Source organism: Myxine glutinosa, chromosome 11 (assembly GCF_964187855.1).
Source record: "Myxine glutinosa chromosome 11, kmMyxGlut1.1, whole genome shotgun sequence".
NCBI lineage: Eukaryota > Metazoa > Chordata > Myxini > Myxiniformes > Myxinidae > Myxine > Myxine glutinosa.
Genome location: NC_136271.1, coordinates 3,267,474 through 3,280,512, shown reverse-complemented (window position 1 = coordinate 3,280,512; position 13,039 = coordinate 3,267,474).

The window sequence follows — 13,039 nt, the reverse complement described above, 5'->3', positions numbered from 1 at the left end:
CGACTTCTCTTTCCAAGCTGGGGGCGCATCTGACGTCACGTCGGGTAAGTGGCTGCGTATATCCAGCGGGGAGTGACACGCCCTCGGCTCGTTAGCTCCGCCCCAGATGGAATCGGCCCGTTGCTTCTTATTGGGTGCGGGGGGTTACCGGGCTCCGCCCTTGACGAGGGGCCGACAGTCAGCCCCTTCGTGGTAACCCCGTCGGCGCACATGGGCAATGGCGGCTAACCAAGCCGGAGTGAGGACGCACACTCCCCGCGCGCTGTTGTTGTAGTTGTTGTTGTTGTAGTTTCATGAGGGGATGGGAGGATGCGGAGATGAGGTTGTGGGGAGGTAATTGGGAGGTCCTAAACTCACTACTGGTGCCATACAATCATATTCTGGTGCAACGAAGAGTCAGAATTAATGGAAACGAGTCCTTAACTGACATAGACTAAGAATAACTAGCAAGATGTCCTATAGTTGTCTACGTGAGATGCGGTGAACCTGGGCACGACATTTAATGGGGGAAAAAGGGGAAGGTCGGTTCTACAGAGTGTTGTTTACAGACAATGGGACTAGGGAATGGGGGATTGGGGATAGTTGGGGAGTATTGGGGAAATAGGGGAATATTTACAAGCGGATATGGATGGAGGCCAAATCCCATATCCGCAACATTGCACCCTTCTCTACCCTCGGGGCGTCCCGACCCGATAAATTTTTACCTACGTTAGTGTGGCACTCAGATGTAGTTCCCTCTACTATTAACTCTACCCTGAGTGCGACAGTTTTACAGATGTTCACAAATGAGTAAATATGTCCCCCTGCGACGTTGCACCCTTCTCCTCACAGAAACACACCCACAGGATAACCGAATCGCGGAAAGAATTCTCAAACTAAATATACAGCCGGTAGGGAGCATTATTTACACAAGACTACGCTGATATTTACACTACGATCCAGGACCTGTTTTTGGAGGAACACATGCAGATGTTATGCATAGAGAGAGCACGCATGCCAGCATCGATACACCAACCCACGAGTGCTCTGTGGCCTTACGGCCTTTAATAATGTGCAGAGCACCCCTTCCAAGCACCAAAAGCACCACCCCATCATGTACAGTCAGCACCATCCGGTGCACCAATAAAGTGTTCAACAATCACCGGTGGTGTCGCAGCCGGCCGATGTTCTGCCGCTGGTATTGCCTTCGTGTGGTGCACTTGGCCTTCTGGCTTCTTTCAAAAATAAAGAAAGGCGCCAACCGCGTCCATTTCTTTATTGTGGCCGTCAGGGGGCCAACTAAAAGTGGTTCACCTGGATGGCATAGGTGCCACGTTGACCCAGAGGTCCATCCATGGGTGGTGCTTGCCCGCAAAAGAACTGCGGTCCATTGTGGGTGGCCACCAAAATTGCGGTCCATATGGTGTATCGATCCCGGCAGCAAGCAGCGAAAGTGCAGGCCCACAACTGCAGAGCCAGCACCTCTCTCTCCTCTCTCTCTGCCCCAAAGCCAGATCCTCGGAGGTGGGAGACAAAAGAAAAGACAAGTGAGTAAGGTGGTAAGGGCGCAAAAGTGCACGCAATGTAAGGTAATGCACACTGGGGGCACATGGGAACCAGGTGAGACAGGTACGTTCCTACCGTACGCCCCCCACCCCCCACCAGGTAACCTACATGGCCCCTCCCTTACCCCTTACTGTATCCACAAAACACAACACTACCCATAAACATCTACTTTACAAATCAACAAACGTCCCTACTGTCTTCCCCGTTCCTCCCATATACCAAATTCGTCTTCTCTCCCTCCTAACCAATCAAATTTGCCATTTTCAACTCTCATCAAAATTTGCCATCTCCAACTCAACATCATAATTTGCCATCACCAATTCATCATCAGTCCCTCCTATGGAGGGAGAGATGGAATCACCCCAATGTCTCATCCACGTCGTGATGCGTCTCACCAATCCACACAGCAATTCTCATTTCCTGCACACAGAACAAAGAAAACACAGGTGTGGAGTCATCATCATCACCTCAGGTAAGTGGCTGCGTATGGTGCGACAGGTTCATCAATCCTAACTATTTCCTAAATGACTTTAACAACTTTACATTACCCGGGGTCTTTCTCCTGCCAAACCATTGGCCCTCTTACACTATGGGTTCTAAAAACCAATTCCCATTGACCAAACTGTGGTGCTTTTCAATTTGGGGTCTCACTCCCCCGATTCTTCTCTCGGTGCCCTCGCACAATTTCTGGGCTGCGACGTGTAGCTCTCCCAGCAAGTCTACCCACCTGCACACCTCCACCACTGCAGTTGCCTCCGAGCTTACCTGCTCCTTACCCTAACCTATCTACCTGGGGAAGGCCCTCTGGCGCTCTCCCCACTCGGTGCCCTCTCTGGCACTGGGCTACCCGGGTCCATCCTCCGGATCCTCGGGCCCCACTGACACTAACGGCTCCCAGAGCCCACCTGCGGCCTCACCTGGCCGACATCCTCACAGTGGTGGAGTGCCCAACCAACTACACACACTAACAGGCTACACGCCCAGCCATTTCCACAACACTAATGCACCCATCCACTATACCATTCTGCAACCGCACCACAAATGCCAATATCCAACCACAATTTACCTATACCCTCTACCTAACACTTACACTACCCGCCCCGGGTACTCGTGAAAGGGGTCCACTCTTCCCCCATCCACACCTTCGCACCATGCACACCACTCCGTACCACTTACTCCAACTCTCTCCACACCACTCATTCTCTGCTCCATATATTCCACACACCTGTACTTGCACACCTGTGCTCTCACACCTGGTGCCACCTGCACCCTTCTCTCCCCAAGCGCATTCGCGCTGATCCACAACACTCACTACTCATACACTGCCCCACACACCTGTCCAGTTGCACACCTGTGTAATCACACCTGTTCAATTCTCAACCACACGGCATCATCTCAGCTAACTACCCCCCTCTGAAACTTGCGCTTCCCAGTCGTCCCTTTAAACTATTGCGCTCCCTCGTCATTATAATCCACACTAATCTACCTGCGTCCCCACTACAGGTATCAGTCACTAACTAACCTTAACGTTACCTAATGTCATCTTTGCTAGATCCCTACAATATAACCTAACCCACCCGGGCTAGTTTTCACTGCCATACACCCCATAAGCTATAGCTCCTTTGCCCCCCCATGGGAAGGGTGGCAGGGATGCCACCCTTACCCACTGGGCCCATCGCTCATCAATCCCCCAGTCCTCTGGCACTAATAAGCCCCCCTTATTCAGAGGTACTGGGTCCCGCCTCGGCATCTAAAGCCGAGGCAATCCACGGGGGCGCCTGCTCGCCGGTGTAAGGCCTTATCCGGTCGGCGTGGACGATCCGAGGGAGGGCTCGTGGCCCCATTTTGATCTTAATGACCACGTCACAGATTTGCGACAGGACGACTCCTGGGCCTTGCCAGGGGGAGGTGAGTTTTGGGCACCTTCCCTTCCGCCTCCGGGGATTAAAGAACCAAATCTTCATCCCCGGAGCGTATTGACTCCCCTGGCTCCGGTCGTCGTACCTGCGCTTCATCTTTTCCCCCGCCAGATGGAGTTGGCGGCGGGCGAAGGCATGGACTAGCTCCATGCCTTCCTCTAGGTGACGTGCGTACCCCTCCCTCGGCGGGTTAACCACTGTGTCTGGCACGGGACCGCATAGCAAGTCGGCGGGAGCCCGTAACTCCCGCCCATACATAAGCAACGCTGGACTGCATGCGGTGGCCCCGTGCTGGCTGGTTCGGTAGGCCATGAGCAAATAAGGGAGATGTTCGTCCCAGTCATCCTGACGGGTGGCGGTGAACAGTGCCAGTTGTTGGATTAAAGTTCGGTTGAATCTTTCCACCATCCCGTCAGATTGAGGTCTTAAAGGCGTTGTTCTGGTTTTCCGAATTGACAGGAGACTGCACACATCTTTTAGCAATTTGCTCTCAAAATTTCGTCCCTGGTCGGTGTGCAACTCCTGTGGAATCCCATGCCGGCACACAAATCCTTCCACGAAGGCCTGCGCTACCACCCCTGCTTCTTGGTTGGGGAGGGCGTAGGCCTCCGGCCACTTGGTGAAGTAGTCCATCACAACGAGGATGTACTTATTACCTAGGCGGGTGCGGGGTAGTGGGCCTAGGATATCCATGGCCACCCGCTCTAGGGGGGCCCCCACCTGGTGTAATTGAAGGGGGGCCCTCATCCTCCGTGCTGGTCCCTTTTTGGCAGTACAGGCGTCGCATCTCCGACACCAGTCCTGTATGTCGCGCCCCATATTCACCCAATAAAACCTCCGGCGTACCTGCGATGTCGTCTTTGTCCTGCCCAAATGGCCGCCGGGGCGGGTACCATGCACCTGTTGCAATATATCAGTCTTAAATTTATTTGGGACTACCACCAGCCAGGAAGTTTTATCAGAGGGAACCTCCACCCACTTGCGATACAAGATGTTATCCTTCAATTCCAGGGTCTGCCACTGAGCCCAATACGCCTTGGTCTGTGCCCCGAGGGGGGTGACCTCTTCCCCCTTAGGTCTTTGCCCCAATTTGACCCAATTGAACACTGGCCCCAGGACAGGATCCTCCTGCTGGGCCGTGCTCCATGCCAAAGTTCCGAATTCCTCATCTGCGGTTAGTGGCAAAATTGGCCCCGGGTTGCCCGGACAACGAGGGTCGGGTCCGAATCGCCCAATTGTTCCCTCTCCTCGTGTCTCGCACAAAATTTGCAGTTTTCCCCCAGACAAGGACGCCGAGAGAGTGCGTCCGCATTACCATGGGCCTTCCCGGCCCTATGGGCCACATCAAAATCGTACTGCTGCAACTTTTCCAACCACCTTGCAATTTGGCCCTCCGGTTCCTTGAACCGAAGGAGCCATTGCAAGGAGGAATGGTCAGTTCTAACCAAAAATTTCCGCCCGTACAAGTACGGGTGGAAATGGTTCATGGCAGCCAGCATAGCCAATAACTCTTTGCGAGTGACGCAATAATTTCTCTCGGGCCTACTTAAGGCCCGACTATAATAACCAATCACTCTCTCCACACCCTCCTGTGTCTGAGACAAAACTGCGCCCAATCCTTCCTGGCTCGCATCCGTGTCCAGGGTAAATGCCCCGTTGCTAGTGGGGTAAGCTAGAAGGGGTGCGGATGTTAGACACCCCTTCAATTTTTGGAAGGCCTCGTGGCACTCCCGTGTCCAATTAAATCGCGTCCCCTTCTCCGTAAGCCGGTGGAGGGGACGGGCCAACTCCGCAACTTTCGCCACAAAGCGCCGGTAGTAGGAGCAGAGTCCCAAAAATCCCCGCACCTCTTTGAGGGTACGTGGTGCGGGCCACTCCTCTACCGCTTTAATTTTGTCTGGGTCCGTTTTTACCCCCTCGCAACCGATGACGTGGCCTAAATAGGCCACCTCCTTGGCAAACAAGGTGCACTTACTCGGGTTCAGCTTCAACCCTGCCTGTCTGAGGCACCCGAACACCTGGTCCAAATTAGCTACTGCCTGGGGAACGTTTGGGCATGTACTAGGACGTCATCCAGGTACACCAGGCATGATTGCCATGGCATGCCGCCTAGTACATGCTCCATCAATCTTTCAAAGGTGGCGGGGGCGTTACACAAACCAAACGGCATCACAGTAAACTGATACAGTCCCTTACCTGTGGAAAATGCCGTTTTCTCCTTCCCTGCCCTATCCATCTCCACCTGCCAATACCCACTCTTGAGGTCCAAGGTCGAGAACCAATTTGAGCCCGCAACGGCATCGAGGGTGTCATCAATTCTTGGCAGGGGATATGAGTCCTTGAGTGTCACGTTGTTTAGCTGGCGATAGTCCACGCAGAACCGCGTGGTCCCATCCTTCTTTTTGACCAGCACAACAGGTGACATCCAAGGACTTCCCGAGGGCTCGATCACACCTGCGTCGAGCATTTTTTCAACCTGCTCGTCAGCTTCCGCCCTCTTGCTCCAAGGGAGCCGTCCGGCGGCCTGACGAATAGGCCGGGCCTCACCGGTGTGGATCTGATGTTTCACCAGGCCCGTACGTCCAATATCCTCGGTGGACAGGGAGAAGAGGTCCAAATGGGACCCAACCAGTTTGTGTAAGGCCTCCCTCTGGGTACCTCCCAACTCTACGCTACTACGATTTACCATCTCGCAAATGGGATCGGGCCAATTCCTACTTCCTATTGAAGGCTCCCCCCGGGGTCGGCTCGGCTGGACGTTCTCGCCCCTCACTGTCGCGACTTCCTCAACTGGGGTGCAGCCAGCTACCCTCGTGCCCCTTACTATAGTGCGTGGTTCTGTACTCATATTTATTACTCGGACGGCCACTACCGGTCCGTCCGTTTTTACAAGGGTGCGGCCCACGATTAAACCCGGTATGGACTGCGCTGCCACCGGTTCGACCAGGCCGCAGGACTCCTGCCACGTTGGGCGAACTGCCCACCGGGCCGGCACTATCGCCTCGGCCCTTGGGGGGATGGTCACGGCCTCGGAAGCCTCCAGCTCCGCTCTCTCGGCCGTGCTCACTCCCCCTAACGGCAGCTCTTCTACTCCCACCTGCAGGATCCCCCGGCACAAGTCGATTTTACAACCGCTGGCAGTCAACAAATCCAACCCTGTTAAACATGGGTCGCACACCTCCGCCACCCAAACATCTATCTCCCTCCTTACCGACCCTAACTTGAGGGCCACAGAACCACGCCCTATGATCGGGGCCGTTACCCCGGTAGCAAGTTGCAAACTATAATTTTGCAGGCGCTGGATCTTATCCCAGCCACCTGCGCTCGAATCAAGGACCACAGGGCTGATGATCGTGGCGCTAGCTCCTGTGTCCACTACGGCGTCTACCCCCACGCCGGCAATTTTGCATCTAATTGTCAGGCTACCGGTTCCAATTTGGCCACAATAAATGACCTGTCGCGTCAATGAGGGCTCTCCTCCATCCTCTTCTGCTGAACACCGCCCTACGTGCCCAACACCTTCTAGTTTCCCGGGGTCTGGCGGGGGGGTGTCTGGGGTCGGCTAACCCGCTCCCCCCTGGGCGGAGTTGAGGACCTCAACCGCCGGGGATCATCCCGGCGCGTGGCTCGACAGTGCCGCGCCAGGTGACCCAGACGGTTGCAAGTATAGCACCTCACCTGATAAGGTGCTTGCCTCCGGAATTCCAAATTTCCCCCCCTGTAGGTCCGAATTGGATTACCCGCTCGTGGTCCACCGCGGGCCACCTCCGGGGCCGCCTGCCATGGTCCAGGTCCCGCCAGGCGCTGGTCCACCAGCCTCCGGACCATGCCCGCCAGGTCAGGACTCACGTCGGGGGCGGGCCCCCTAAGGGGTCCGCCCTCCATCGGGGGTCCCACCTGGCGGACCGCCATTGCGAGACGCTCGCCCCCCCCGGGCCAGGGGCCTCGCTGCTTCCCAACGGGCCGCAGCATCAGCCGCCTGGCTCAGAGTCTGCGGGCGCCACATGGCGAGCTGTTGCCAGAGCTCAATATCCGGGAGGGCCTGGATAAAATGGTCCAGCGCCAGGCTTTCCCGGGAATCCGCTGCCATGCTAGCATGTGCGATCCCCACTGCGCGGCGAATGTCGTGGGCAAGTTCCCCGATGGCTTCCTGGGGCTTGCGTTTTCGCAGCGCGAGCTGAGCTTTAACAAGCTCGCTCTGCTGTTCAATGCCGAATCGATTAATTAGGGCGTCGCGGAGGGCTGGCAGGGTGAGAGCACCCGCTGGTAATGCCGTCAGCACCTCCGCCGCCGCGCCGCGCAATGCGGCCACCAGGTGTACTCCACCTTCGTCCTCACCCCAACCGTTGCCCTTACACACACAGTCAAACTGCGCCAGGTACACGCGTAGATCACTCTTGCCGTCATACGGCGCGAGTGGGACCTTGTGGGACCACCTCGTATGCGAGTCGTTGCCCGCCTGCCGGACCCCGTGCGTCGCCCCTTGTGGGGTCAGCGCGGGGCCGAACCGGCCGGGCCCCCACAGTACATTACCCCCAAGGGGCTCTCGTGCCTCCCCGGTCCCTCCAACAACTACCCCTGTTGGTGTCGATGCATGGGTCACACCTCCGCAACCCGCTACCCATTCCATACCACCACAACCTTGCTCACCCACACCTCGCACCTCTCGTTCCATACCCTCCGGACCAGCCATACACCTCACTCTTGGCCTCTCACGAACATCCGGGTCTATCTCGACCCCCAAGCTTATTAAATCACCTGGCGCATCATACGCACGACCATATTGGTCACCACTTACACCTGGTCCTCTTTCTCTTCGCTTCTCCTCCATCACCTGCGAATCCCTCATCCGGTTAATGAGCACATCATCACGATCCGAACACAGACTTTGGACCAAATCTTTTACCTCCTCTTTTATCTCTTTCTTATCCTCTCTCCGTCGCTTCTTAATTTCGCTCACCCCTTCTTCCACTTCTTCTAATTTCTGTTTCACCTCCTTCATCTCCTCGTGCGCCCCTTTAAGTTCTTCCTCTAACTCCACTTTATTTTTTTCTATGTGCTCCCGCACCTCCCGCTCTTTAACCTCCATCACCTCTACCACTTTGTTCATTTTCCTCGTCAGGTCCTCATGTACCGTCTGACACTCTTTTTTAATTACCCCTACGTCCTTTTTCATCTCCTTCTGTGTCGATTTTAAACCCTCTATTACCGCTGTGTTCTTCTTTACCTGGTCCCCCAACTCCTTTTGTCCCACTGTCAGTTGTTCTACTCCCAGCGTCAACTCCTCTATACCCCCTTGCAATTTTACAGTCCCCTTTCTCACCTCCTTCTCCATGCGCTCCTTACAGTGCCTCACCTCCTCGCGCACTCCTCCGACCTCCTCACTCACACCTCTTCTGATCTCTTCTCCCATCACTTGCATCTCCTGCCCAGATGCCACCCTCAACTGCTCCATTTCCTCCCTGTGAGCATCCAGTTTGGTTTCTACCCCCATTCTGACCCCCTCTATCTGCTGCCCCATTTGTTTAACTTCCCTTTCCGCTTGGTCCCTCATGTCCCTCAATTTGCCTTCCATCCTGTTTTCTAACCCCTCTAACCCCTTTTGCATCCCTTCCATTTGATTCTCTTGAGCGGCCATTCTGTTTTCTACCCCCATTAACCCCTCCTGTATTTCCCCTAATCTATTGTCTAATTTCCCAAATTTCTTGTCTAATCCCTTAAAATTATTGTCTAACCCCTCACTGGTACCCCTCGCTTCGTCCCTCATTACCCCCATTTGGCTTCCCATTACCCCCATTTGGTTTCCCATTACCCCCATTTGGCCCTCCAATCACTCACTCTGAGCATCCATCCAGTTCCCCATTACCCCCATCATTCTGCTTTCCATTTCTTCGCTATTCTTGTCCATAAGGGCCTTCATTTGTATAAAAAAAAGGTTCAAATCTACCACCGGCGCTACTACGGTCGCAGGCGTGGACGCCGTGGCCATGTGCGAGGCGCCGTTTTGCGCGCCCGTAACCTCGTGCGCGACGACGCTATTTTGCGACCCTGCTACCCTCACTGCTTCGCTCTCCTTATGTCCCTCATTTTGGTCCTGGATCGACCCTGCCTCACTCTCTTCTACCGGAACCCAGCCGTCTTGGTCTGCCATAGCGCGACTTTCAAAATTCGGGTTTTTATTTTTTTTTGTAAAACACAATTAAATTTCGCTGTTATAATTTCCAGCGCGTGAAACGCGCTCCGGATCGAATCCCACTTCCCGACACCAAATGTTACAGACGCGGTTTTGGATGTTAGTTTACCGAGCGGTTTGGTATGACCGCGTCTGCACAGTTTACCCGATTCCACTCGAACGTTGGCCAAATCGCGCTATGCTAAATCAATTAAGGAAAGGACACAACAGCTGGGTTAAATGACACGACACCAGGGGTACAGTTCTCAAGACCTCCGGAGGAGGTTATAATATGGGATATGCGGAACGTTTAGATTACAAGGACAAGAGGGACAGCATAGGAAGGTGGGCACTTAATCACGGTCTTATAGTAGCCCCGACAGACCACAGATAAACAGGACAAAACTGGCTCACACAGGGATTGATGGCAAGGAAGGGCAGGTAGTCGATGGTCAGCACAAGGTGCACCTTGGCTCAGGGACAGGATAGCGCGGTCCAAAAGATGCAGGGAGGTCTCTCAGCGCTCGGAGGTGGCGACTTCTCTTTCCAAGCTGGGGGCGCATCTGACGTCACGTCCGGTAAGTGGCTACGTATATCCAGCGGGGAGTGACACGCCCTCGGCTCGTTAGCTCCGCCCCAGATGGAATCGGCCCGTTGCTTCTTATTGGGTGCGGGGGGTTACCGGGCTCCGCCCTTGACGAGGGGCCGACAGTCAGCCCCTTCGTGGTAACCCCGTCGGCGCACATGGGCAATGGCGGCTAACCAAGCCGGAGTGAGGACGCACACTCCCCGCGCGCTGTTGTTGTAGTTGTTGTTGTTGTAGTTTCATGAGGAAGATGGGAGGATGCGGAGATGAGGTTGTGGGGAGGTAATTGGGAGGTCCTAAACTCACTACTGGTGCCATACAATCACATTCTGGTGCAACGAAGAGTCAGAATTAATGGAAACGAGTCCTTAACTGACATAGACTAAGAATAACTAGCAAGATGTCCTATAGTTGTCTACGTGAGATGCGGTGAACCTGGGCACGACATTTAATGGGGGAAAAAGGGGAAGGTCGGTTCTACAGAGTGTTGTTTACAGACAATGGGACTAGGGAATGGGGGATTGGGGATAGTTGGGGAGTATTGGGGAAATAGGGGAATATTTACAAGCGGATATGGATGGAGGCCAAATCCCATATCCGCAACAATATATACATATATACATATATATATATATATATATATATATATATATATATATATATATATATATATATATAATAGGTTTGGTATACAGAAATTTAGGCTGATGGAGGAGCTGAATGACAATGGGCAGCATGTTCACAGATGGGATAAAAGCAGAGCAATGACATTGACATTGCACATGAGTGGCAGAAACGAAAGGACTGGGTCAGCGAAAGAAGAGATCAGGGGTGGTCAGTATGGCAGAAAGCATGACATGATGGGCTACAGTGGAAGCAGGGCCATGCTCAACAGACACAGGAAGTCTGTTCCCAGAGATGAAGGGATGTCGCTGAACATTCTGCTTTGAATTGAGGAGGATAATCAATTGTGGGATTCTGAAACAAAATGTGTATGACCTGCACAGACTGGAGGAGGATGGAATTACGAGAGGGCTCCAGAAGAGGGGCCTCCTCCCTTTGTGAAATGGGTCAGAAGCAGACCTTGCTACATAGCCTATTGCCTAGATATATGAATAACATAGAGCATCAATGTAATTTGATGGTCCCCAAGGGAGCAGGGTGGGAATAGCAGGTATACCAGCCGGGAGTGGGGGACCCACACTCCATGATGCTTCAGATGAAAACCTTATACATTGTAATGATCTCTGAGTGGCTTAGAATGAGCACAGCAATAGAGATGTCGGTCCGTTTTAGAAATCAGATTGGTGATGTAGTCCAGCCAAGATGGACTGTGAGGCCTAACGAGTAGGGGGAAAATGGGGGTTCTGGGACACTCCTGCTACAACTCCCCCATCTCCCATCCCCGAGCCTCCCCCACAGGCCCTCCCCCATCACCCCTAGCCACGCTGACACATTATATTCTTCCCCTCTACAATCTTAGCATATTCGCACCTCCCATTATTGCTTTTAATATCGTGATACTGACATACTAAACTCATATAAAGCAAAACAATGAATATCTGTTTATGTTCTATTTTAGGGAATAACGTAATTTTGTTAAAACACTCATCATCATCGAGTATATTAACAAATAATATGTTGTAATTTGGTTCTTGGTTTAAATATTGTTGTTGAGCAGAGATGAAATTAAAAACCTCTCAATGTTCTGCTCTGGGAACCTCCTGACCCACATACCATTTTGAGATTGTAATAAATTATTTTTCCATTGATTTCTTGACATCCATTAAATCTTTTTAAACCCCTCAGTCTGTATGCTTTATTTAACCTCGTCTTGGTTATCTCTTTGATAAGACTCTTTTGATATTGATCACATTCTTTGTTTTTCCATTTAAATACCAAGGCTGTGATTTTCTCCACTCTTTGGTTTGGTTATTGCTTGGTTTTATCATTAGCAAAAAAAAGGTGGCGGTAGCCCATTAAACCCCTCCCTACCCCCCCCCCCCCTCCCTCCACGAACCCATTTTTAAAATTAATTCTTATGTATGTCATCTTTAAGTTCTATATAATCTTAACTCTTAAATATTGTTATGTCAGTGGGGTAGAGCAATATCTAGAGTCAGGTAGATCTGAATAGATAACATGCTTCGTCTGTCGCGATAAGGAATCTGCCCTGTAATAAGTTCTGTGTGTTTAGTCTGGTTTGTCGGTTAAGGAGTATACCTGTGAACATACCAGGATGTTCGTGTGCTAGGTAGTTGTAGGGATTAAAGATAACAGCCCTTGTGTGTCACACCTGGTAATCAAACCTTTGTCCCTCATGGCAATGCATACCCATATAAACACTTAGATAGGCCCTTTAGCGCACACAGTAATTAAATCCCCTTCCCTGACAACGACTTTGGAAGAAGCCAGTTCGGGGCACTGCCGGGTGGCCGCCGTCAGCTACACCACGAGCTTATGACCACGCCACAGAGAACGTGTGATTGGAGGGAAGGAGCTGGAAGGTTCGGTGGAAGGCACTGGTTGGTGGTGTGCCAGGGCTGACGTCACCGCCCAGGTTATAAAAGTGGGCTGCTCGACATTTCAGCAGCTCTGGCAGCTCTAGCCCTTGCATTCTCTGCCTCTTGCGCTGCATGTCTCTGGCTGTCTTGCGCTGCACGATATCTCTCTGTGCTTGAAGCTCTTGCGCTTCTTCTTGGTCTTGAGAGGTCCTGGTGGTCGTTGGTTCACCATATGCGTGGTGCAGGAGCGAGGCTCAGTGCTGTGAATGGGCGGGACCGTGTGCAAATGGCGAGGGCGTTGGCTCAGGCCTAG